Genomic DNA, 26,771 nt, shown 5'->3' with positions numbered 1-26,771 from the left:
TAAAGATTTATTTATTTATTTGAGAGAGAGAGCAGGAGAGAGAGGCAGAGGAAGACAGAGTGAGAGAATCTCAAAGAGACTCCCCATTGAGCAAGGAGACTGATGAGGGGCTCAATCTCACAACCCTGAGATCATGACCTGGGCTAATATCAAGAGTCAGATGCTTAACTGACTAAGCCACCCAGGCACCCCAAAAATAACATCTTTTAAAAATAATTACTTAATAGATGATTTGTGAGCTCTTATAAAATGAAGCACTTGATCAAGAGTTATCATGAGTTCATTAAAAGATCATGCCAGATATAAATAATTTTCTATTAGGATTACTAACCTGGAAAATTAAAGACATGCTAAAGTTATTAACAATGATATCAACACTCATTGAACTTAATTTTTTAATTCAGTATTATCTCATTTGACCCTTATAATAACCCTATGAGTAAAAACATTATTACCACCATTCTAAGAATGAGGAAACTGAGTCATAAACTGATAAAGCAAACGACCCAAAACCATGGAGTTAGTCGATTGTGGGCACAGGATTCAACCCCGGAACACTCTTCTACTAGATAGAGGCTTTGTTCTTACAACCACTGTAAATGTTACCTCATATAAGATCTATGGGAAAAAAAAAACAAAAAACAAAAAACAAACCTGATACAGTCTCTCATGGAATTCTTGTGGAAACGAAAGAAAACAGTGGGCTGGATGATCTTTTAATTAGGTAGTTTCAAAGTTGGCTGAACATCTACCAAGATGGATGGTGAGAAAGAATGAAATGAAAAAGAAAGAAAAGAAGGAAAGGGGGAAAAAAGGACAGTTTATCCACTGATAAACTTTTTTTTTCCAATGTGATCAACTCCAACAAATATCTTGTATATCTTGGTCCATTGTACAGATGCATATATAAAAGTACCTAATTAAAATATTTTTAGGGAACAGTATTTACTCTTTCTCTGTAAATGCTATATAATATTTTCCATTTTATATGATTCTATTTCTTTTTTCAAATGCTAATTGTAACTCACTAAATTGACTTCATAGCTGACTACTGGGTAGCATCCTAGAGTTTGAAAAACACCATTCTAGGGGTGCTTGGTGGCTCAGTGGGTTAAGGCCTCGGCGTTCAGCTCAGGTCATGATCCCAGAATCCTGGAATCAAGCCCCGCATCGGGCTCTCTGCTCAGCAGGGAACCTGCTTCCCCCCCCCCCCCACGCCTGCCTCTCTGCATACTTGTGATCTGTTTGTCAAATAAATAAATAAAATCTTAAAAAAAAAAAAAACACTATTCTAGAAAATCCCTGCAAGGATAGCCAATTCTTTATTAATAGAGGCTATAATGAGTACAACTTGGAACTTTCTTCTTGCTTTTCTAAATTTTTAAAAGAATTTGCCTATGATGAACAAATGAGAATTATAAGAATAGTTTATATAAAAAATAAGAAGTATTGAAGAGACAGTAACTGTACAGGCAATAATTAATAGCAATTCACATGAAAAATATCTGGTATTCCCATGGACCTCAAACTCAAAATAAGACAACAATGTGCCCTAGGGTGCCAAAAGAACTAATAAACTCTTGGTCAGCATTAAAACAAACATATACACACATCTAAAACAAGGCATATCCTTTGTATATTGACATCTTATCTAGAAACTTATGTCCACTTCTGCAACATTTCCACTGAGGAATGTCCACAGGAGAAACAGGAGAATAAAATCTGGAAATTATATAATATGAAGAATAGTCAAAAGAACAAAGGATCTTTAATGTCTCTTTTCAAATATCTGAAAGGCTTTTATTTAAATAATAGTCATAGAAGAGTTAAGATCCAATAAATGTAAGTCATGCAAGAGGTAAATCTGGGTAGATTTTAGGCTCACATAAAAAGGAATTCCAACACTATTTAGCAAGAGAGTTCACTGTCTCAAATACGAATAGACACTCCTACAATAAGATGCCTTACGACAATTTGATCCCTTATTTCAAGAAATGAATTTGAATTTTTCAATAACTTCAGATTAGTAATATCCAGTTCCCAGATCTGTCCTACCCCAGACAGATCTTTTCTCACTGTAGCTAAATAAACAGAACTTGCTACCTTAGAAAGTTAATAGAGTCCTATCAATGGCAATATGCAGACACATGAGGGATAACCAATTAGCAGAGATACTATAGAAGAGAACTGCTGCATCAGAGAGAGTTGAACTAGCCAATCAGTACTGCATTTTTCTAAAATGAACACTTCAATTTTTATCTTAATGAAGAAAAATCCCCTTCACTGTGTCAAAATATATATAATTGCATTAGAATAAAATTAGGATTCCTAAGAGGGTATTTATGGTGTAATTCTTAAAATTTATATATATTGGTTCTACCATACACATTTTTAATTCTGGAAGATATTTTATGTGCTTACAATCATATTTGAGTATGTATCATTTTATTCCTTCCTTTTCACACATACTGTTCTACACCGTTACACTGTTTTTTTCCCCCACATAATAAATCTTAGAGAGTTTTTCATTTCAGTAAGTAAGCTGCTTCAACATTTTATGTAGCTACATAGTATTCCATTTTATAAAAGTACATTTTTTTTAACTAGTCCCTAACTGACAGCTACTCAGAATACTTCCTATCTTTGCTGTTACAATGTTGTAACAAATAACCCTATAAATATATCATGCCACATGTGTAAGTGTATCTGTAGAAACAGAACTGCTGTATTAAAGGGGATAGGTCTTAGGAATTTTCATAAATATTAACAAATAGCTCTCCAAAGGACTGATATTTTAGACTCCCACCAGCAATATATGAGGGTCCTTGAATTCCCTCAGCTTTGATGATGCAGCATATTCCAGTGTTTTAATGTGCAAAGTCTTACATCTGAAGGTAGAACTACAAACCATTAAAAAAAAAAAAATGTTCTGATAGGTCTTACACTCCTTAAAGCTAAGAGAATGGACAATATATTAAAAGCACCATTGGGAATTATGACTTCACCAAAGTGCTGTGAAAAAAAAAAAAAAAGAAGGAAATTATAACAGTAACATTAACATAAAGAAGCAGTATATTTAACGATGGACACCCAGATGTCCTGTGTATGAAACCCAATTTCCCTTAATAAAAACCCTCAAACCCAAATTATGCTAAGGTTGATACTGAAGGCAAAGTCCTTACATGAGGTCATTCAGGCCTTAAGCACAACTAAGATTCAATTTTCTCACTGGAAGACCTAATTACGCTTAACATAAAATGCTTCTAGGTCACTGTCAACACATTGCAAAAAGCCAGAAATACTCTCTTCTTCCTTGATCTTTTCCTTAAAAGCATAAATGAAACAGGACTACCAACCATCAGGATACAATTTAAATGCATTGTGGCAACTTATAGTGGTGACCAAGTCCATTTTTCCTTTGCTTTATAGTAACAGAATTTTAACTGAACGAGTGCCTCCCCCCCCCACCCCACCACCAATAGAGACTGAACTTTCCAGCTTTCCAGTGGCCCCACGGGACAATTTGCCATGGAATGTGAAAATTTTGGATTACTTCCTTAAAGGATATCGTTTTCCTTCTGCTCTTCTTCTTCAGCTCTTTCCCTCTTTTCTTTAACTAGAATACAGATATGGCAATGACCCAGATTTAACCTTGCAAACAAGAACAATGCCCTGTAAGTCTGCAGAACAATAAAATGTAATGCACTGGGGACTGGTAACTTTGTGAAGCTAACCACGTTGACAAACCTGGATTACCCTACGACCATTATGTGAAGGAGAAATAAGCTCCCATCTTATTTAAGCCAATGTAAACATTGGGTCAAATGTAAACATTTGTTATAGTATCTTATCACTACAAATATACACATAGACACACACACAAACATGTGCCTATATGCAACCTTAAGACTGGACTGTGGAGGCACTAAAGTAAAAACCTGAAGTAAAATTAAAAGGAAATAGTATGTTTTGTTTTTAGGAATCAGGTATAAGAATACAATTAAGAAATAAATATACAGCAAAATTAAACAATAAGAAAATATTAGAGAACTGACCAAAACAGAAGACTGATGACAGAAACACCTTTTCTATAATCAGAAAATTGATTTAAAAAAAAAATTGCAAAAGCATTTTTGAAGAAAGGAAAAATACATTATTGTTCATGATGTAGAAAATGCTGGGGTTAGAGCCAATGGCCAAGAAAGTATTCTTGAGACATCCTGGGCACAAAAAGTTGGTTTTATTACCCACAGGGACTGACTAGTGAGCAGAAAGAGGTGCATTGGCATTGTGATTTCATATTGTATACATTATATACTTTCAATTTGGGAGGGGCTAGGGACACCACAAGCCTCCAGGGTGTTTTGGAAACAAGGTTTCCAGAAGCTTGAGAGGTCTATCTACTGTTAGGAAAAGGTCATTCATTACTGTTTAGTAAAAACTTACTCATGAGACCCTTCAGATGTTTATCAGTGGACCATATGCTTGCAGGATGATTGCTAACATTATATTGGGGGGCAGGGGGTGGGCAGAGATAAAGTTTCCAAAAGAATTTTTAGATGTTGAAGTAGACTCACAGAACCGTAAGGAGTCCAGGCGAAGACTGCCTTTTGCCCTTAGCAAAGTGTCAACACAGAGGCAGCTGAGCTCCCAGAGGAAGGTTATTCTGACTGTTTCAAGGACTTGTCAATGGGCTTTAGACAGTAAGGAAATTTAATTTTTCTCTTTTGCCTTTGTTTCCCAGATCAGTTCAGACACCTTGTTCTACTCAAAAGATTACTCCTCACAGCGGAAATGCATGGTAATTCAAATACAATTAACAAGTGGATTTAGAAACATTTAAATTCATTGAAACTTTCAGTGGATTATATAACAAATGTAGTATCTCAGCTTGATTAAACAAATGTGGTATCTCAGCTTGGTGAAAAATAAGACTTCATGAGAAAAGATACTGAAACGCATTCAGTAAACACTACTGAATATGTACTCTACGCTAGATGACACAGTCCTGAATGTAGGGATCTCAAAGTAAATAAAACATAGTTTCTGGGGGTGCCTGGGTGGCTCAGTGGGTTAAAGCCTCTGCCTTCAGCTCAGGTCATGAACCCAGAGTCCTGGGATAGAGCCCCACATTGGGCTGTCTGCTCAGCAGGGAGCCTGCTTCCTCCTCTCTCTGCCTGCTTCTCTGCCTACTTGTGAACTCTGTCTGTCAAATAAAGAAATAAAATCTTAAAAAAAAAAAAAAAACATAGTTTCTGTTTTGGAAAAGATCACTAGCAATTTTCATTAATTACATTGATATATAAAGATAAAACTTCTTCAGGGGCGCCTGGGTGGCTCAGTGGGTTAAGCCGCTGCCTTCGGCTCAGGTCATGATCTCAGGGTCCTGGGATCGAGTCCCGCATCGGGCTCTCTGCTCTGCGGGGAGCCTGCTTCCTCCTCTCTCTCTGCCTGCCTCTCTGCCTACTTGTGATCTCTGTCTGTCAAATAAATAAATAAAATCTTTAAAAAAAAAAAAGATAAAACTTCTTCAGTGTAATTGTGTCAAAATTACTTTTCAATATCAATTATTTGAATAGTTCTTTTTTTTAAAAGTACACCTACACAGAGAATCATACATATATACCCAATCTCTTTAGTACAAGGACCATTCAAGAAAAAGTCTTCATTGTGTATAAAAATAAGTTTTAAAATAAAAAAATTATTTTGAACTACAATGAAAATTTATATTACACATACTTTAAAATGATCAATAGCTTTCCATCATTTAAGCATTACTCCTGAAGTAAGATACCAAAGATTCTTAGTCCTTTTTATATAAACCAACTACTCAGTAAAAATTGTAAAATGCTTAAAAGTAACAGCATGGTCACTAACTTCTTCCTTTCTAGTCTACCTTATTTATTCTAATTACTAGAGGAAGAAAAATATTGGCAAACACTCTGAAATTTAAAATTTTCATCTGAAAAATGAATTATAATGGGATATCTTAAAAACTTATCTACTTAAAAATGACAAATGTTTAGTTCAATTAAAAGTAACATACATATTAATATAATTTAACGTTCATTTGGAATTTTGCAGAATCAATCATTTCATTTGTCCTCACTTTAATGCATTAAAATCCTGGAGCAACTATGATTTTAGACAAATTCTGTTACATGAAAACATAATTGCAACAATTTAATTCATTTTTATAAAAATTGGGAGCACCTGGTGGCCCAGCTGGTTAAGTATCTTCCTTCGGCTCAGGTCATGATCCTGGGGTCTTGGGATCGAGCCCCACACTGGGCTCCTTGTTCAGTAGGGAGCCTGCTTCTCCCTCTCCCTCTGCCTCCAGTGCCCCCTGCTTGTGCTCTCTCTCTCTCTCTCACTGTCAAATAAATAAGTAAAATCTTAAATAAATAAATAAATAAATAAATAAATGTTGCTTTAAGCTTACAAACTACCCTACCACTGTTGTATGAAGCAGAAATAAGCCTTTATTTTAAGACAATGTAAATGGTTTATTGATAAGATGGCATCCTCCCTCTTCAAAAGTGCCAGAAATTACAATAAGTAAATATAAGAAATGAGGATAAAATTACACACAAAAAAAATAAATCTAACAACTACCTTTAAAATGATTATTTTACAGCTCAACTTAAAAAGGTTTTCTACTATAAAACCTATTACTGTTTAACTTATTTCTTAAAATAAAAGACCTTATGCAGAATCATATTAGCTTATCTAACCACCCTTCAACCTGACTCCCAGTATTCTTGTCAAGCTTGGCTATAAATGTTCTTCTCATGTAGTTGGTATTTTTCATCTTTTTTTTTTTTAATCCTTTTCTCTCAGTGTTAAGACACTCTTACTGTTTCCAGCAAATGGGAAGCTTTTTACATAGTAGGACAAAAGTATATACAGCAGAGATAGTTGAGAACCATAAGCAGTCCTGCTGGTTCTTCCCCACAGGAGATAATGTGCAGTAATGCAGATTTTGCTTGACTCTCTGCAGGATCTCACAAAATTTGCAAATCCCTCCCAGCAGACCCAGCAACAAAACTATGTTTTCCTATCTCCTCTATACAATGGTTTGTTTTATGTAGCATTCTTTTAAAGGTGATTCACTGCGTGCAAGTTATCAGAGGCTGAGCAATTACTTTTACTTTTAAACTCTGCATGTTCCCATGCCTAATTAAAGCCCAGAGATATATAGACTTTTCCCAAGTATCTTTGTAATGATATGAGAGAACACTGACAATGAAGCAAATAGGATTACTGAATTGCCATTTTTTTAAAACTACACTGTACTAGCACCTCTAACATTATAAACCAATCAATCGGTTAAAAAGAAAACAAACCCTTAATTTTGTAAAACCTTCCCTATTATAACTCTGAAATATTAACTGGCTTATTTTAGCTAACTTCATTTCATGTTAACACTGGTTCTAAACAGGCCTTTTGGTTTTTCTTTCACTTCAAAAATATACTGTGGGGAAATGGGGATGCCTGGGTGGCTCAATTGTTAAGCGTCTGCCTTCTGCTCAGGTCATGATCTCAGGGTCCTGGGATAGAGCCCCACATCAGGCTCCCCACTGGGCATGTAGCCTGCTTAAGATTCTCTCCCTCCCTCTCCTTCTGCCCCACCTCCCCCACCTCTCCCTCTCTAAAACAAACAAACAAACAAACAAACAAAAAAAGCAGCAGGGAAATTTTACTTCTGATTTCAATAGATTTGTGGGAAAAAAAGGTTATATATTCTGATTTGATTTCCATTTAGAAAGATAGTGGCTGCATCATTTTATCTAATTATTCATTAAAGCTGTCTTTGTGCTGAGTTCAGAAGGATTTTGCAACATACAAGGACAAATGCTCTAATAATAACCTATCCTTTATGGAAATAAGGAATAAAATTCAAGAAGAAATAGTTAAGGAGAAAATATCAGGGTTCTTTGTGCGCAAACTAATATTTTTCTCATGCCTTCTAAGTAAAACAATGGTATTAAATAGAGTATTAAAAATCAGAGATATTTTTGCAATAAAAACCTGAGAAGTAAGAAATCATATCTCATCCTATGATAAATTCCTAAAATAATCTAAGTGAAATCCAATCATAAAACATATAATTTATTATTACCACCTTAAATTATTCTTTCAATGAGATGTGAAATTCATAGTATATAATGCCAGATGAGCTATTTATTCTTTAAAATAATCTAAACATAAATATAAAAATAATAAACTCACACATATACACATACATACACACACACATAAACACACATACAGAGTGCTGTGTTAAATAAAAATGCAGACCTTGTGACTATTTTCAGAAATAATGTCAACATTTAATTAAATTTAACTTCACAAGCTTATTTTTTAAATAAATTTGAATTAAGTTAAGGAAAAGGAATGTTGACAAAATTTCCCCAGAAACATACATTATTTTGACTAGAAATGTACTTTTGCATAGAGTGGTAGTATTTTTTCCCAATATGAATAAAAAGATCTTAAACCAGGGAAAAATCCACATAGCCTTACCAAGGAATCTAAAGACCAAGCATTTTGTTCAATAATCTCATCCATAACACATCTTTTCCTACAAAATGACAAACTCTATTGAAGAATATAATTATTAAATTCAGATATGCCCCTTACAGCCAATAGAATGTTTATAATACAGTACTGACAAACTGCTGCTGCACTCCCGAGGTCAATAAAAAGTAAATTATACATAAAAAATCAATAGTTAATTCATGCAACCATCAGTATTAATATTGGTATAAAATACTTCATTTTATGTACAACTAAGGTAAACACTTTATACTAGAAAAAAATTTAAACTGTACAGTAAATAAGTAATACTTCATTCCTTATATTCTATTTAACATCTTTATATATATTCTCTCCAAGTATACTTATAGCTCTCAAGCTGCATAAGGACCGCCTGTTGAGGTTCATGGTAACTTTAAGAAAGGAGCCATATATACTTTACCTATGTACAATCTTAATACATCTATCACAGCTTAACTGAAGTTATCATACCAGTAGCAGAAAACATGGAGTTCTTCAGATTACAAAGAACAGGGAGGAAAAAGCCCAGGAATTAGCTAGCATGTAATTGAGGGAATGAAAGGAGGAAAGCAAAATCTAATCCTAAGAAGAGTTTTATCAATTAAGTTACTCAGTTGAAGAGGAAAGCCTCAAAAAAACCAAACTTGCATTAAAGATTTAATATTTACTCAAAGAATGTAACTCCAACAACAGAGAAACAGATTTATTGTGTCCAAGCCAGATAATGCATCATGTAGTAATCAATAATTATGTTTACAATGTTTAAAATAGTATCTAAAATGCTCTCTCTTTATAATATATATCTTATATATATTATCTCTTTATAATTATATAATTATGATTATATCTCTTTATAACATATATATATTTCATATATTCTATATATATTGTAATATACTCTCCATATATAATATATATTATGTTGAAAAAGCAGGATGTTAAAATCTTTGGTATGATCTCAAAAATGTAAAGAAAAAAATAAAAGAGAAAAAAAAATCAGAAGAAAAAAAATGCCGAGATTTTAAGAGCATATCTTTGGGTAGTTACTAATAGGTGATTTTTTTTCTATTTCTTTATATATTTCCAGGCTTTCTGAATGTTCTGCAATGATTCTGTATTATTTTGATCGGGAAAAAATTTATAAACATAAAATGTTTTTCAAAGGAAATAATCTCTGAAAGTCAATTTGAAATTAATATAATGAATCAGAGTGACACTCTGTTTTTAAATAGTTTTATAGATGAATCTTGAATATGAGGAAGTTAAATGTACTGACCCTCACATGGTCGAAAATCTCAAAAATCTACATATAACTTTTGGTTCCCCAAAAACTTAACTACTAATAAGCTTATACAATGAATAGTTGATTAACACACACTTTGTATATTACACGTATTATATACTGTATTCTTACAATAAAAATAGCTAAAGAAAATGACATTAAGAAAATCGTTAAAATACATTTACCACACTATACTATTAAAAAAAAAAAATCTATGCATAAGTGGACCCAGGCAGTTCACACCCATGTTATTAGGGTCAACTGCACTTTGCTTTCAGAAAATTACACATTAAGTAAACAAGTCTTAAATACATGATTTATCCTTCTATTCAAACTTTAAGCAGGAATAAAAGTTAAATGTTTCCATTTTTCTCACCCGTGTTTTTATACATGAACATAAAAGCTAACCAAATATAAAATTGATCTTTGAATTCCTTCTCTTCCTGATCCAAGAGGAAAACACATTTAGAGCTTATATGATATGAAGAAGAAAAAAATCAGAAACAATTCTTAGTATGCTTCATTTCATATGTTGATTCCAGATGACATGACTTTCAATGTACCCTAGTATATCACCTTTTTGTTGGGGATTGTTTATAGGTGATATCGGTAGAGGAGAAGGAGGATCATTTTGGTGTTTTTTTGTGGGGTTTTTTTTGCTTTTTCATTTTGCTTTAGCAGCAAAATGAAAAAAGTCAGAGCTCTGCAAAGCAGTTTACATTTTTAATCTTAGTAATGTTGCCAGTGTTCCATTAACATGTTAAGGCAACTTTCCAAAAAATAATTTTTTCACATCACTTCATAATTACAGAGCATGTACAATATAACATGTAGGTGGGTTCTGAAAATATGAACAAAAGGCAAGACTGCTGTCACTAGGAACCCTAATACTACTTTGTAAAGCTTCAGTTGAATCCTTTTTCAAAGACTATCTAAGTGAAGAAACTATCTTTGAAGCTTGTGGTGGTACACTTTATTTGAAGATCCTAAAGTGCTTTAAAAATCAGCATTTTTAGTTCCCATTTTAAGGGTGAAACATTCAGTAATTCTATAATTAGGTTAAGATTATGGAATGAATCCAACACAGACACCAAGAATTCCAAATAAGCATGTTTTCAATTCACTGTCCACTACATGTTCTTCATATACAAACCTCATTTAACACTGACATTGTAAGCCAACTAAATAAATAGACTTCATTTTCAATTTCCCCACCATCCCACTATCCTCAAATTTGACATACAGTTCATTTTAAAGATTTATTTGTTTATTGGAAAGAGAGAGAGAGTGCATGTGCCAGGGAAGGGAAGGGCAGGTAGAGGGAAAGGAAGAGAGAGAATCCCAAGCAGACTATCCACTGAGCATTGAGCCCAACTCAGGGCTCGATTCCACAACCCAGAGATCACAACCTGAACTGAAACCAAAAGTTGGACCCTTGACCCACCAAGCCACCCAGGCACCCCGGGTCATCCATTTTAAAATGCGCTGTTCTCTCAGCTTCTTTCTCACCATAGGCATCCAGTCCCTCATATCATCCAGTTTCTACCCAGACCTCTTCTCCCCAAACAGCACTGCAGATTCTGGATGAGTGTCTCCCACACTTTTTGGGCTACATGGACTCAAAGTTTTTTAAAAAACCAAACCAAAAAAAATAAATAAATAAATAGAGCATTAGTATAGTTATCAACTTTTTATTTTGTCATCACTACATAATTCTTATTTTCTCATTTTGTCAAAGAATAGTGGGAATTCCCTAAAAAACTTGGAAACCATTCCTCTGGACCATCCCCCTTTCTTCCAAACCCTGCCCTACTCTATTGACCATTCCCTGAGGTTTCCCTCTGCCCTGAAAGAGTTCTGGCTTGCTACTCTGATCTTTAGAGCCCCAAAAAACATTAGAGAGACTTGAAAAAAATATATTGCTAAATTAGGAAGGAATCCTGAGTGCCTCAGTAGCTCCAGAAGAATAATTCAGAATACTGACAGTACATTTGAGTCCACCTGCCATCTTAATGAAAAAAACGGGAAGACCATTACTTTAAAAAAAAGCCTTTTCTTTAACATCAATACATGGATAGCAGCAGAGACCCGTATTATGGGCCAGAACACCAAACTCTAGTCCCAACTTGATCTCATTTGAGTCAAACCTTTGTGAGTCTGAGCAGGTCATTTAAAGTGTCTTTATAAAATGAATGAAAATGAAAATGAAAAGGGATAAACTAGGTGATCACTTAATGAAATTATATGAAATGAAATGAAATGGGATAAACTAGGTGATCACTTAAGGTAAATTATACTTTAAGAATATAATGTTCTCTAGAGAATAAAATATAAAAATACTGATTTTTATATCCCAACATTTGTATTTATAAGTTTTATATAATTACAACCTTCAAAGAAGAATGTAATGTGGCTTCAATGAAGGACACATAAAATAAGGCTATTACAACAAAAACCTGATGTTCTAAAAAATAACACATTTTTCAAGTTTACCAACCTCATTTTTCACACTCACATGTTCAATATCAACAGAAGAAACAAAGAGCAATCTGAAAACAGAGTAAGCACAATAAACTTTTGAAAAAGCAAATCCTAAAAATGTTATAAGGTACTACTATCGAATAATATCAGCATCAAATAAATCATCATCTTTCCAATCTATGTCATAAAATCAGTGTTTTAGATAAAACCATAACTTTTTGAATTTTTTTAAAAATAGCAAAACAAAACACTATTTTACCTTTCAGTAATTGTTTTCTTACTCCTCCAATTACAACACAAGCTCTGTGAAGGGCAAATCAGAATATTCTTTTGTTTTTCTCAGTCAAGAATACCTCTTAGTGTTTACTGAAGTTAACTGAACTGAACCAAATCCTAGGCCCAAATGGTCTGCACTTATCTATTATCACTATAAAAACCCCAGATTTCAGAGCTCCTGGGTGGCTCAGTTCTTAAGTGTCTGCCTTTGGCTCAAACCCTGCATTGGGCTCCCTGCTCCACAGGAGGCCTGCTTCTCTCTCTCCTACTCCCCTTGTTCGTGTTACCTCTCTCACTGTGTCTGTGTCAAATAAACAAAATCTTTAAAAAAAGAAAAAAGAAAAAAAAAACATTTCCTAGATCTATCCACAAACTATATTTCAGGCCATAATCCCAATATTCATTTTGGGGAAAAAGCATGGCGAAACTGATTTAGTCTTTCTGTACCTCTACTTTTCCCTATGCTTCCCTACTGTGTAATGTAACTTGGGGACAGTAAATATCCCCGAAGATGAACATGGGCCCAGTAGGTGGCATTCCTGAGACCTACATGTGACCCACTTATAATTTCAACTCCAATTCTATTATTGACCCTCATGCATTCCATTCTGTTAGCTCTACCTTAAACATCTTTTATTCTCTCAAGCTTCCTGATTCTTGCTCACAAAGTTATTCTTACCTACTTATTTCAAGTACCTCTGAGAACTACTTAGAAACAGACTTCCCCTGTATGACAGTAGGATTCATTATCTTTGTCGTTCTGCTCCACTCTCCCACCTACCCATCTATTCCACACACCCCCTCCCCCCGCCTACACACATGGTGTGCTATCCTCCTTCATAAGCTTGCAAATGGGCAAAACCTGGCGCTACTGGATATTCTCAGACACTTTTGGACAAGCTGTTTCTATCTATAAATCTATGTTCTCCTATTTTCTATCTATAATTTCCCTACCTATAAATCTATCTCCTCCTTTCAGTACACCAAATCTGCTTAAGCAGCAAAAAGCAGTGGAATGACATAATATAGTTATATTTTCACCCACCAACCCTATCAGCCTATTAGCCTAGGCATATTCTGTGTGGCTGACAAGGTTAAGTATAGAGTACACTTACGAGATTATAATCTACTTGTGGAAGAACATCTTCACATAGGGAGTGGGGGTGGAATTTAGGAGTAGTTCTGGTTTGGCCTGCTATGTGTGTTACAGCACATTACAGAGCACTTAGCTTTTGTCATGAAGATAGTCATTTAAAAAGTTTAGCAAGCAGGCTCTAGGAATGTAATGATAAACAAGTAAGGAGGCAAAGGTGAAAAGACACTGTCTCAGCCCATGGTGGCAAATAGAACATGATGATAAGAGGAAGATACATGAAAATTGTGCTAATAAAGCCAGTCATATATACAAGAGAACACAGGACCACAGTGGAGGGAGTGTGACCAGCTCTGGGAATGGGGTTGTAGCCATTTACAAAAAGATACTTTAACTGGCTGCTGCTGAATATGTAATTTATCTATCTTTTACAGAAAGAAGAAAAGCATTCCTGGTAGAGTATCCACAAAAAACACAAGTGGGCACGAAAGAGTGCCAACACATCCCCCAAGTATATTGGACACACTTCTCCCTTCACCATCTTCAGGCCAGAGTGCCCTGTTCTCCATACACACATGTAAGCATGGGGTGGGGGTGGAGGAATCATAATCAAAAAATATGTTTCGGATAAGGGACAGGGAATAAAGGTGGAATCTATAATGGAGGCCAGATTACAATGGGTCTTGTTCAGCAGGCTAAGTTTAGTTTCATCCAAAGACAGTGAGAAGATGTCAGAGACTTTTAAGCAGAGAAGTGACAGTATCAGATAAGATATCAGACAACTGTTGGTAGATAGTGACTTGTAAAATCTCCCCAGTCTTTCATCAACAAGGAAACCCCCTCACTAACCTCAACAAAGACTTTCCTTAGAGAAAGGAAAGCCCCTTCTTTGGGGCTTGGCAAAGAACACAGAAAACGTTTTCACCTACCCCATATCTGATCTCACCAGATGCCCTTCCCCAAAACTGCTGGAGAATGAAAAAATGGAGAAAAGGGAAGGAAGAAAAAAAAAAAGAGAAATAACATTTATTAAGTACTAGGTACCAGGCAATGTACTAGGTGCTTCACATACGTTATCATCAGATCTAACTTCAAAACAACCTTCTGAGTAGATAAAATAATTCCCATTTTAAAGAAGCAAATCAAGTTGTCAGGTATCACAAAGCAGCAAAACACTGAGGTGGAAAATGGATTTAAACCCAGACTTGACTAACTCCAAAGATATTCATGTATGTAAGGATAAAGTAGTTTCCCCGCATACCATCTTAATTTATTCTTACAATAATCTTTGTACGGTGGACTATTATTAGTATCATAATACTAAATAAAGAAATTAATAAAGAAATAAAGAAATTAAAATTCCAAAAGTTGGTCATTCATATCATAAATGAGTCAAGGAGGAAATGACATAAGGAGAAATAAATAAAGAATTTAGATATATAAAGAATTTATTTAACCTGAACCTAATATGCAAATAAAGAAATTAAAATTCTGAAAATTGGTCATTCATATCATAAATGAGTCAAGGAGGAAATGACGTAAGGCAGGTGCCCTAGAAGGGTGCAGTAACTGCATAAAAGTAGCTACTGAAAGATAGATACCAAATTGACAAAGCCCGTCCTTAATCCTTCCACTAGCCTTAGTATAGCACTGCATTAATAAACAATGTTTTATTGGTTTCAATGTTTTGGGTTTTGCTTTTGCTTTTTTTTTTTTTTTTAAGATGTATTTGAGCACGTGGGCACACACAAGCAGGGAGAGGGGCAGAGGGAGAGAATCTGAAGCAGGCTCCCCCCGAGCCCAGAGCCAGACCTCAGGACCCTGATGTTATAACCTGAGCTGAAATCAAGAGTCCCATGCTTAACCATCTGAGCTACCCAGGCACCCTGCTATTCCTGTTTTTATATCAAAGTGAAAGAATAGCAATGCAGACAAAATATGTTGTAAAAAAATGGGTGATTTATTTCCCACCATCCCCAAGAGTATGTACACCAAAAAGACATGAAAAACAGCAATTCCTTAATCAGAAATGGAAACTAGTAAAATGGCAGTCCTTCTTTATCAAACATTAATTTATAGGTTTTATAACTACTTTGTCCTGAACACATTGTGATTTTTTTTATCATAAAAATGCTTAGAGGAGTTCAAATTGGATAAATACTAAGAAAATATCTACATTATAATACAAACACATCAAGCTTCTATTATATAGTTTTCTGCTTGCTTTAGAATTGAGTTGAATGACATGAAAAATCACAAAATTAGATTTTTATATTTGATACTGAACAAATAAGAGAATAGCTGCTTTTTTATAGATATATACCAGGCAGCAATGAAGTAAAGAGCAACTTCAAGGGAAGAACTGGTAATTATGAGTCACTTGAATCTCACCAATGTCACTATCTATAATATTGACAATAAAGTACGCCCTCAGTACTAGCAGAATCCACACCAGCATTCCCAAATTAGGGTTGATACAGAAGTTAGAGACAGATGGCAACATACCATCCTTGGTAAATGCAGAAACAAAGCCACCTTTTCTTTCTATACATACACAGTATCAGTTTTTACTAACTTAAAAAAGTATTCAGCATTTAATAACCATTAAAATGTGTTTTTTTCATTCTGAGTGAGATTAAAGATTTGAGGGAAAATTACATCATTTCAACTGGTGGAAAAGAAAATACATTTGACAAGATGAACATGCTCACTCTCTTCCTTGTCCTTTCTATGCCCCCAACTAAAAATTAATAAAGTGGGGAAAAAAAAAAAAAAAAGGTTTTAACCTTGGAAAATTGATAAGGAACATAATGAAGATGACAGTAACCTGGACCTAATATGTAAATATCACTGCAATAACAAAATTATGACATACATTCAGATAACAAGGCAAAAACTGAGAAAAGAGATAGGAATTCTTTGCGTTATTCTGATAACCTAAAAAGAATGGTTTATGATAGTACAAAATTTCAACAATATCACCAAAACTCCAAAAAGACTTTAATTTAGTGCATTACAGCTGAAAACCAGACAGAAGATAGCTATTTTAAATATTTAAAATAATAAATTTTCAAAAAAATAAAGCTAAAAATATCTTTAAAGCTATTAAAATAAGATATATGACAAGTGTACTTTAACAATATATTTACACTATTCATATGACAATATGTGACACTAAAATCCCAGATCATGATTTCCTGGAAATACTTCTAAGAAAATCTATCAAGAAGAATTTCTGAGGCCCTAGTAATAGAATAATTATCCTAATAGAATGTGGTTAAACAAAATAAATAAGTGACTTCATGTAGTTGTTGTAGACATTTGTACCTATAAAAAATCAAATGGGGCAGAATGTCATTTAAGAGTGTTTTCTGATAATGGTAAAAAGTTATTTACCTCCAACTCTGGTTCCACAGGAAAATAGAAGGCTGGTTGGGTACTTAAGACTTTCAACAAGGACCCCTCTTTTAATGTGTTTCCACCTTTTCTGTTTTAACTTTCACCTACTCAATTCCAGAACACAAAAAAGGATTAGTCATAGAGACAGAAAGAGATCATAGTCCCTATCTTCAGGCATATGAATGTCTAATGTCTAACCTTCCAAAACACAAGTTTTGGAAAACAAACTTTAGATTAAGCCTTCAAAATCTTTCACAAATGACTCTATCTATATCTTTATTTATGACTATTTTAACTATTTAAAGCTCTCCTGAAGTATCTTTTTCTTACACGGCCCCGAAGTCAAAATAACCTACCATGTACATAAAAATACCTCAAAAATTAGAAAAAAGAAAGTGAATAACTCTTTAACTAAGTCAACTATCTCTGAGTCTTTTAGTATCTCTTTTGCAGGATGCTCTAAGGGTGATCTTGTGGTAATGGAATACTTCCATACCTTGACTGTGGTGATAAACTGCATAAATCTACACTTGAGATAAAATGACACAATATCATTATAAAATGATAAAATTTTACACACGTGTTATACCAAAGTTTATTTCCTAGTTTTAATACTGTACTATAGGGAAACCATAAAGAGAACACAGGACCTTTCTGTTCTATTTGTCATGTTCCTATGTATCTACAGTTCAAAATAAAAAGTAAAAAAAAAAAAAAAAGGGAGGGAAGCCTATCAGAAATCATAATACTCAATGCCAGGAGCGTGGGAAAAAAATAGAAGAGTAAGAAAGAACATTATTTCCACAAATCTAAGATATCAATGTGGGCAAATACCAGGAAAGCAAGTAAACCAAAGCAGGCAGACAATGGCAAATAATCTGAATATTTGATAGTATGTAATAAGCTTAATGGGACTAAACATGATGTGAACATGACAACCAAACTATCTATCTGTATGTCAACCTATATCCTTTACTGAGATCTGAAAATGTATTTGAGAGACCTATATAAGCAAGAAGTTATTTTAATGATTGAAATTTTTTTAAAAATCACATATTTTACACTGATGTCATGGTCACATTCATTTGTTTTTAAACATTTAATTTTACCAGTTAATTTACTTAACCACTGTGAAAATTAATAAAGGGTCACTCATTTAAAATGGAATCAGGGAGCCCCGAAGGGAGAGCGCTCATGCACAAACTTGCCATCAAAGCTCACTTTACATTCCTGGGCAGAAAGTAGTTCACTTTACAACCCCAGCAAGAAGAAGGAAGATTTCCTCTTTGCCCAGCAACAGCTTAGCCAATGACAAATTGCCACAACTCAGCCAATGAGAAACCATCACTATCCTGAACTCTTTCTTCCAAAAGACTTTTGTTCAAAGCAGCCCCTCCCAACTGCCTCCATTTTCTCTATAAAATAACAGTTACTCTACCTATGTCCTCCAGACCTGCCTATGGTTTGCCATCGCTTATGTGTCCTAATTTGTAACTCCTCTGCTATTCCCAAATAAATTCATTTTGCTGGTAAAATAAGTGGCCATTTTATTTTATTTTATTTTTTATTAATATATAATGTATTATTTTCCCCAGGGGTACAGGTCTGTGAATCCTCAGGCTTACACATTTCATAGCATTCACCATAGCACCTACCCTCCCCAATGTCCATAACCCAGCAACCCTATCCCTAACCCTCCTACCCCCCCAGCAACCCTAAGTTTGTTTCATGAGATTAAGAGTCTCTTACAGTTTTGTCTCCCTCCCAATCCCATCTTGTTTCATTTTTCCCCCTCTACCCCCAAGACCCCATGCCCTACTTCTCAAATTCCTCATATCAGAGATTATATGATAATTGTCTTTCTCTGACTGACTTATTTTGCTTAGCATAATCCCTCTAGCTCCATCCATGTCATTGCAAATGATGGCCATTTTATTGTTAAGATTAACACTTTTTCCCCCAAAAAAACTTTTTTAGTAAATCTAACATTCATAGAAGATGACCATATTTATCTGTGGCTTGAAACCCTCCAACACAACTCAGAGTATAACTGGAGAATCATCATTTTACTTTTCAGTTACAAGGTGGTGATTTACAAATCATTTTGTCTGGCCAATAATGAAACAGCCATTAGACCTTTGTTGACTAAGTTATCTTCAGGAAAATTCTTAGAAGAGGAGTAACTGCTAGGGATCTATCATTTCTGCTATGACTTCCTAAAAACAGGCTTACCCTTGGAACCATGTCCCCCTGTAAACAGAGCTTCCCCAAGGAAACGTCATACACACTCTCATTTTAACAAGAAGCAGTAAAGCCTTGAGGCATTTTTCACAAACATACATACATAAGGCTTCCTGCATAATTAGCTTAAAAATACCTAGATCTTATTTTTAAAGTTTTCTGGGAATGTAGCAAAATTAAATCTAGGAAAAGGGTCCAAGACTGTGAGGCTCCTTTAGTCTTTCCCAATCAGATTCACATCACTTGAGAAGGCTGGATAAAGGAAGCTTTTATCACTTAAATATAATTAAAAATCTCAAACTGACTTCTACAACCAGCATTTCAAAAAAAAGTATTACAATGCAACAGAAGGTTTGAACACACTCTAAGAGTTCTGAAGCCTAGTAGAAAATAGGTTTCAGGTTTGGTTAAAACAAAAAAACAAAAAAACAAAAAAAAAACCACCTGAATGGTCCCCTCTGGGAACTAAGCTGTAAGTGCTTCTTAAAACCAGGAGATGCCCAAAAAATTGTCAAATCATTGACTAATGTGTTAAATTGACAATTAAAACAAAGAAAAAAAAAACACAATTACTTGGAGAGTATGATTTGCTTAAAAGTGTTTCTACTTTGTTTTCTCATTTCTAAGTATAAAAAGATAAACAAATTCAAAGTACATTTAAGAATGGACTATTTGGGGGACACCTGGGTGGCTCAGTGGGTTAAGCCTCTGCCTTCGGCTCAGGTCATGATCCCAGGGTCCTGGGATCAAGCCCCACATCAGGCTCTCTGCTCAGCAGGGAGCCTGCTTCTCCCCCTCTCTCTGCCTGCCTCTGCCTATTTCTGCCTACTTCTGATTTCTCTGTCAAATAAATAAATAAAAATCTTTAAAAAAAAAAAAAGAATGCATTATTTGAGGTTATTTTATCACCAATGATAATTGGACTCAATGCACAAGAATAAGACAGCACGACTCATGCAGAGTTATAAATTTACCAATAAATGAGGCTGGAGCAATATAATAAATAAAGTCCTAAAACTGAAGAAATTAATGAATACTTATATGCCAAGGTTGTAAAAAAAGCAAAATGCCATTTCTAATATAGAAAATATTCATAGGTGGTATTACATGCAATGAAAAAAGTCAAAAGAATAGAATTTTCATTATCTGTTTTTCATGACTAAACATCTAAAAATATCTGTAATACATCCTAAACAAACCATATTTTGGTAATTAATATTGACAGCATAAATTCCCATTATGATTAAAACTTTTTTTAAACATTGAAACCACACTTACAGACAAGTAGAGAAAATCATGCTGCGCTCAAAATACTAGGTTTCTATGCAAGACAAATCACCTTTCTTATCTGAACTGCTCAGATCAAAATGTCAAAACAATTAAATTACAATTTCGTCTGACATCAATATCCTATGCAACAGTGCAAAACAGACAAGCCTGATTTCAAGCACACCATTTGCTTTTAAATGGCAAACAAACTGAGCAATGAATCAAATTTTGCAAAAGAAAACATGAGACAATATGCCAGATCATAGAGGTCAAAGGATTCATCAAGACTCACTTTCTATGTAACTCTATGTTTTTGGCTCAGGGGGAAAAATTATCCATTCCTCCATACAAAAACAAAACAGACAAACATAAGGACAGATATTTAACTGCCTACATACCAAATATGACTATAAATCACATATTTTTAAAAATCATATTGATTTTATAGCTATGTGTAACTGCTTATATTTATGTGTATACGTATCTATATATGTTTATGTGTGTGTAGTAAGGAAAAAGGAGAACTAAAATTTTTATCTTAACAAACCTTATTCTTCCATGTCGCTATCATATTTCTTTGAATGTACCATGTAAAAAGTTATATAATCATATTTTTTGAGCTGTAAGAGGCACTAAAATGATCCTGAGCTACCTCTTCATTTTTCAGTTTAAAAAAAAAAAAAAAAAACTGAAGGTGAAAGAAGACATGGGCACAAAAGCTATCCAGGAACAGAATTGGGACTAGAATTCTTGGCCCTTAACTTCTAATTTTTTGCACCAAACAATCATATCATATACTAAAGGTATAAACTTCTAAAAACTGATATTATCAGAAGAAATAATAATAGATTGCTATTGTAATATTTTATATTTACTTAATTTTTAAAGTATTCTTTCAAAGATAAGGCCTTATGAGAAAATGATGACAAACTAGAATTTTCTATCAAGGCATATTTAAGATTTCATACCTCTTCAACTGTAATATACATTGAGGATTAATCAGAATCTTATAGACTTTATACATATAATCACAGCATAGGACTTTAACTGCAAAGCATTGATTTATGAATTATTGTACTCTCACTGGCTAAAATTCTTTTCATATATATTTTTCCTATGTATCTAAAAAGAATGTAGCATTATAGTTAAGGATATGGATGCTGTAATAGGACTGCCTGGTGCACTACTTATTACTATATAGCCATGGGCAAGTTACTTACCCATTTGTGGCTTTCATTTTTGAAATATTACCTGATAGCGTTTTGGTGAAAATTAAATGTGTTAGTACATACAAACCAAAACAACAATGCTAGCTCTTAGTAAATGCTCAAAAAATATTAGCTATTATTGCTAATTTGGGGTGCACTAATAGATTAACTAACACTTTGCAGCTAAAGGAATCAATCACAGAGATCACATAGAATAGGGTTTGGCAAACATTTTGTAGAAGACCAGAGAATAAATATTTGAGCCTTCTGTAGCCATAGCATCTCTGTCTCAATGACTCAATGCTATGGTCTATGACAAATGCAAACAAAGATAATAAACTGATAGATGTAGTTCTGATCCAGAAAACCTGATTTACAGAAACAGGTGGCAAGCTGGGTTTGGCCTGAGGGCTATAGTGTGCAGCCCCTTGATATAGAATAACACCACACTCTACCAAGAAAATGAATAGATGAAACGAGTAACAGAAATTGGCCCAGCAATTGGCAGGTACAGAACTAGAACCAACTACCATGCAGTTCAACTATCTTTTTACCTATCCATTTAGGAGAGGCTCTATAAAGTCTTCATATTCTGACCTACAAACAGAAACAATCTCTGCATTTTCTACTCTCCCACAACATACAAGATCAACAGAGAACTGAGAGATTTTACAGGATGATGAACACACTGGGATTCATTATACTATTCTACTTTGGAGTTGTCTGATAATTTCCATAATATTTTTTTTTAAACATCTCAAGGCATTTATCAATTTTCTCAGAATACTTGTGTAACATTCTTTTGGTTTTGTTCTCTACTAGATATAGTAATTTGAAGGCAGGGCTATGTCATTTGCATCTTGGTATCACCGTCTACTGCGAAGACCTCAGACAGAACCCTGTTTTATAATTAGAATCAATAAACAAATGATCCCTAAATAAGTGACAGAAATTCATCTCGAACAAGTCCTATTTCCAATGTCAACAATTCTCTCCATCTTGTCAAACTGCTCAATATCCATTAGTAATGTTGTCAAAAGGCTGTCTTTCCCTATACCCAATTTGTTGCCAATCCAGTCTCATTATATCATTTTCAAAATCCAACCTGAAATCTATTTCTAGCTAACATCTCTTCCCAGATCTAATACGATCTATCCATAAGTAGATTTCACCACTCTCCATTAGATCACACTTGGTACTTAAAAATTAAGGTATCTGTTTGATATGATGATAATACCCTTAGAACTTTACTGTAGTTATCTGACAGCATTAGAGAAATTCAATGTTTTTACCTTCTTCACAACAGCCTTTCCCAAATTTCATGATATGATTTTGCTTACCTTATTTCTTCCTTCACCTATAGCTCACTTTTATTCTATAATCTCAACTATCTTCCCGAGACTCCTCCCAAGCAGAATCCAAGGCTGAAATTCCCTTTCCTCTTTCCTCAACAAACACTTATTTATTTGCTTGAGGAAATTTTCAGAATCTCAAAGTATATGCTCACCAAATATATTCACTAACCAAATGGGAAGAAAAGATAGTTCCCACAAATTTCTAATGTACCACAACTGTCTGTCACTTACCACAATGAGAAAAGTGAAGTGATCCAAAAAGAACATCCACACACATCCCCACCGGCATCTGTGTCCACAGTTTTCCTTCTCTCTTATCACTACCAATAAGCAGCCCATCCTAGTAATAGATAACTTCTGTTGCATCCTCTCTAACATGAAAACAATCCCTCCTTCTCCTGCATCATTAATTTCCCAGGTCTATGGGCTCTTTGTCATTAGCATAACAGCATACCATTGTTTCACACATTTTTAAAACTCTCTATCATTTAGCCTTCCAACAAATCCTCCATTTCTCTATCTTTTCCATATAAATCTTCAAAGGACATACCCCATTACCCTCTTCAATTTTCTCTTCTATTTTTCAAACATTACAAACAAGATTTCATCACCCATCACTGCATAGAAACTGCTATCATCAAGTCACCAGTGCTTTCCTTTGCTGAGTCAATTCTCAATCTTCATCTTTAGAACAGTGGGTGAGTCTCCTACTTCCTCAAAGGCTTCCTTCATTTGTCTTCCAGGATCCTACACTCTCCAAGTCTTTTTATTACCAAGCATGCAGCTCATTTTTAGAATCCTTTGATTGTTCTTTCTCATCTCATAATGTAGGAGTGCCCCAAGGCTCAATCCTTGGTCTTCTTCAGTTTTCTAACCCTACACATTTTTTTTTTTAAAGAATTCATCCAATCTCTTCACTTTTAAAATCAGTTAATTGTTGAAAAATCCCAAATGTGTATCATTAGCCTGGCTTTCAGACTGCCTGCTTGACATCCCCACTTGTATATTTAAAATGCATCTAACCCTTAACGTGTTCAAATCCAAATTCTTAATCCTTGCCATATCTTTCTCCTGCTATCTTCCCATCTCAGTATAAGTTCTCCCAAGTTTCTTTTGCTTTCATACTCCAGACGCAATCTGTTAGCAAATCCTGCGGATTGTAACATCAAAATACATTCAGAATCTGAACTTTTCACCATCTCCACTGTTACCATCCTGGTCTAACCTAACATCATCTATCACATGGATTACTATAAAAGCCTATCTGGCACCCCCGCTTCTACCCTTGCCTTCTTCCTTCAATCTGTTCTTAATATAGCAGCCAGAATAAGGGTGTTAAATAGTTGTCAGTTCTGATGAAAACACTCCAAAGGCTTCTATGTCACTTCAAGAAAAATCTAGAGTCATTACATTAGCTTACTAGACCAGTAATACAACCTAGCCTCTACTTCATTTAAGACCACATACCCTACATCCCTCCTTCCTCCACACTACTCCACCCACAGTGGCTTCTTGGCTGTTATCTGAACACACCCATATGTGGGGTCTCTGCATTTTCTGTTGTGTGCACCTAGAAAGCTCTTGGCCCAATTATTACATGGCTGACTCCTTCACCTGCTTTAAGTCTACTGAAAGGTCGCCTTCTCTGGAGGCCTTCCCTTACAATCCTATTTTAAACCACTAAACACAAACACCACACACACCATTTCTCCATAGCACTTACTACATATTTTTCTATTTCTTATATATATATACTGTCTCCCTCCGCTATCATGTATATTCCAAGAAGGCAGTGCTTTATTCCAGTGCCAAAAACAATGCTTGGCACACATCAAGCATTTGATAAGTTTGGTGACTAAACAAATAAATATTAAGGTCTCTGTGAATCTGTTAGTGCTTTTATAATTAATAAATTTATCACTTCATTCTTGTTGGTCCTAAAATAAAAGTCTATATTCTTTGTATGGTACCAGGAATACACTGGATCACTCTTGGGAACTGAAGTTACTTTCATATTCCCCAGAAGTCCTGAGATCAGAAATTACTGCCAATTATAGGGGAGAAAAAGCTCTGAGTAGTTTCAGGTGAAAGTACTGTTGAATGATATCCTCTTCCTATTAAGAATTGTTAGGAAAGTTTCAAGAATGGGGCAAATACTACTCAAACATCAAAGCCCAGTTTAAAACCCAACCCTTTCCTTATTCTTCCCCCCATACAAATAGAGCACTTTGTACCACTAGTGCAGTACTCATTATGGTCCCTTCTCCTGGATATAGAGTCTCCTTAGGACAAGAACTGAATTTCGTTTCTCTCTTAACCTGTCATGGTTAGTCACTATCCATGACTGGCATTCAAAGAACTGTTACTGGATTCTACTAAATGGAGTGAATACAACAGGAACCCATGACATAGCTGCTTATGTTTGTCAAGATGTAGTCCATCAACAAGCAATACCATTTATCTAGGCTCCTAAGGTCAGTTTTTAACCAACCCAAGTCTTCTGTTCCGCAAAGCTAAATGAAGTAGTAGGACATACATGTACAGGTCCAGGATCTATTACTCTGCTCCGGATACACAAGCACACAAGCAGCAGTAAGGAAAGGGACGACAGAAAAGTAAACGATACTGTACGTGTACTTGTTATTCTAACAGTGAAGAACAAAAGAACACAGACACCAGAAGATGAGATACCCAATAAAGGAGGGAAAGGGGGTGGGGGGATGTAAAGAACGTGTTAAACAAAGGGGTCAGGGAGCTAGAGGTTGGCGCTACGAAGAATGAGACCACAGGGCAAATGTGTACTAAGGCAGACACTAAGAAGCCAGCGCAGACGCTAATCATAGGCTGCTCTTTCAACACTTCTCATAAACTTCCGTGAGAAAGCCATCCTGCGCGTCCTCTGTAGCGGCATTCCACACGCGGGGCGTCACTCTGGGCGAGCCATCCCCCAAACACCGGTCCGCAGCGCCGCTCGTCTTTACCTGCGTCCCGCTAGGGTGCCGCGTCCGGCAGCCCAGCTGGAGTGCGTGCATGTGTGAACGTGTCATAAAAGGGCACTCGGGAGATCCTGGGCTCCGCTCTTAGGACAATCGGATTCGGGAGGTTGGAGGGGGGCTCGAGGAGAGGATGGGGGCTCCTTCTGCCCGCGAGTGCCGGAGTTGAGTAGGGGCAGCCGGAGCCAGGTGCCCCGCGCACCGCCCCTCGAGTTTGCCCCCGCCCCGCCGCCACCGAAGCGCCCCTCAGCCCGGGTCCCGACGCTGGGTTGGCGTCCCGGGACCCACGCAGGGGTGCGGCCAACGCCGCAGCCGCGCCAGTCCGGGCGAGAGGGAGGGCCGGACGGCTCGGCCCGGACCGCGCCGCCTCAGAGCGCCGAGCTCGTTTTGACAAAACTTTGAAAACAGAAGGACTCCGATTACCTGAGCGGCGCGGGCGCGGGCTCGTCTGCGGTACGGCTGCCGGGCGCGGGCCGGGTTTTCAGCAGCCGTAAAGCGGGAGGAGAGCGCGCGAGCCGCGGCGCGAGCCCTCGCCCCCGAGCGACGGCCCCGGCGCCTCCGCCGCGAGCGTCAGCCGCTTGGCAAAGAGCGGGCTGGGCTGAGTCATAATAAAAG

At 35.7% G+C, this 26,771-nt stretch overlaps 1 protein-coding gene across 4 annotated transcripts in view; it reads right to left on the bottom strand.

The window, feature by feature from the left end:
* Positions 1-26,707, bottom strand: part of NAALADL2 (N-acetylated alpha-linked acidic dipeptidase like 2) — a 1,357,959-nt gene extending 1,331,252 nt beyond the window's left edge. For all 4 annotated transcript variants that reach the window (XM_047730769.1, XM_047730776.1, XM_047730785.1 and 1 more), the window contains exon 1: positions 26,580-26,707. The gene's annotated coding sequence lies outside the window, so the exon portion shown is untranslated. The remainder of the gene's footprint in view (positions 1-26,579) is intronic.
* Positions 26,708-26,771: the final 64 nt, after the last annotated feature.

The sequence above is a fragment of the Lutra lutra genome, chromosome 1 (genome assembly GCF_902655055.1).
Source record: "Lutra lutra chromosome 1, mLutLut1.2, whole genome shotgun sequence".
NCBI classification, from domain to species: Eukaryota; Metazoa; Chordata; class Mammalia; order Carnivora; family Mustelidae; genus Lutra; species Lutra lutra.
Note: the sequence above shows the minus strand (reverse complement) of the source record. Positions and strands in the feature narration are given on the sequence as shown.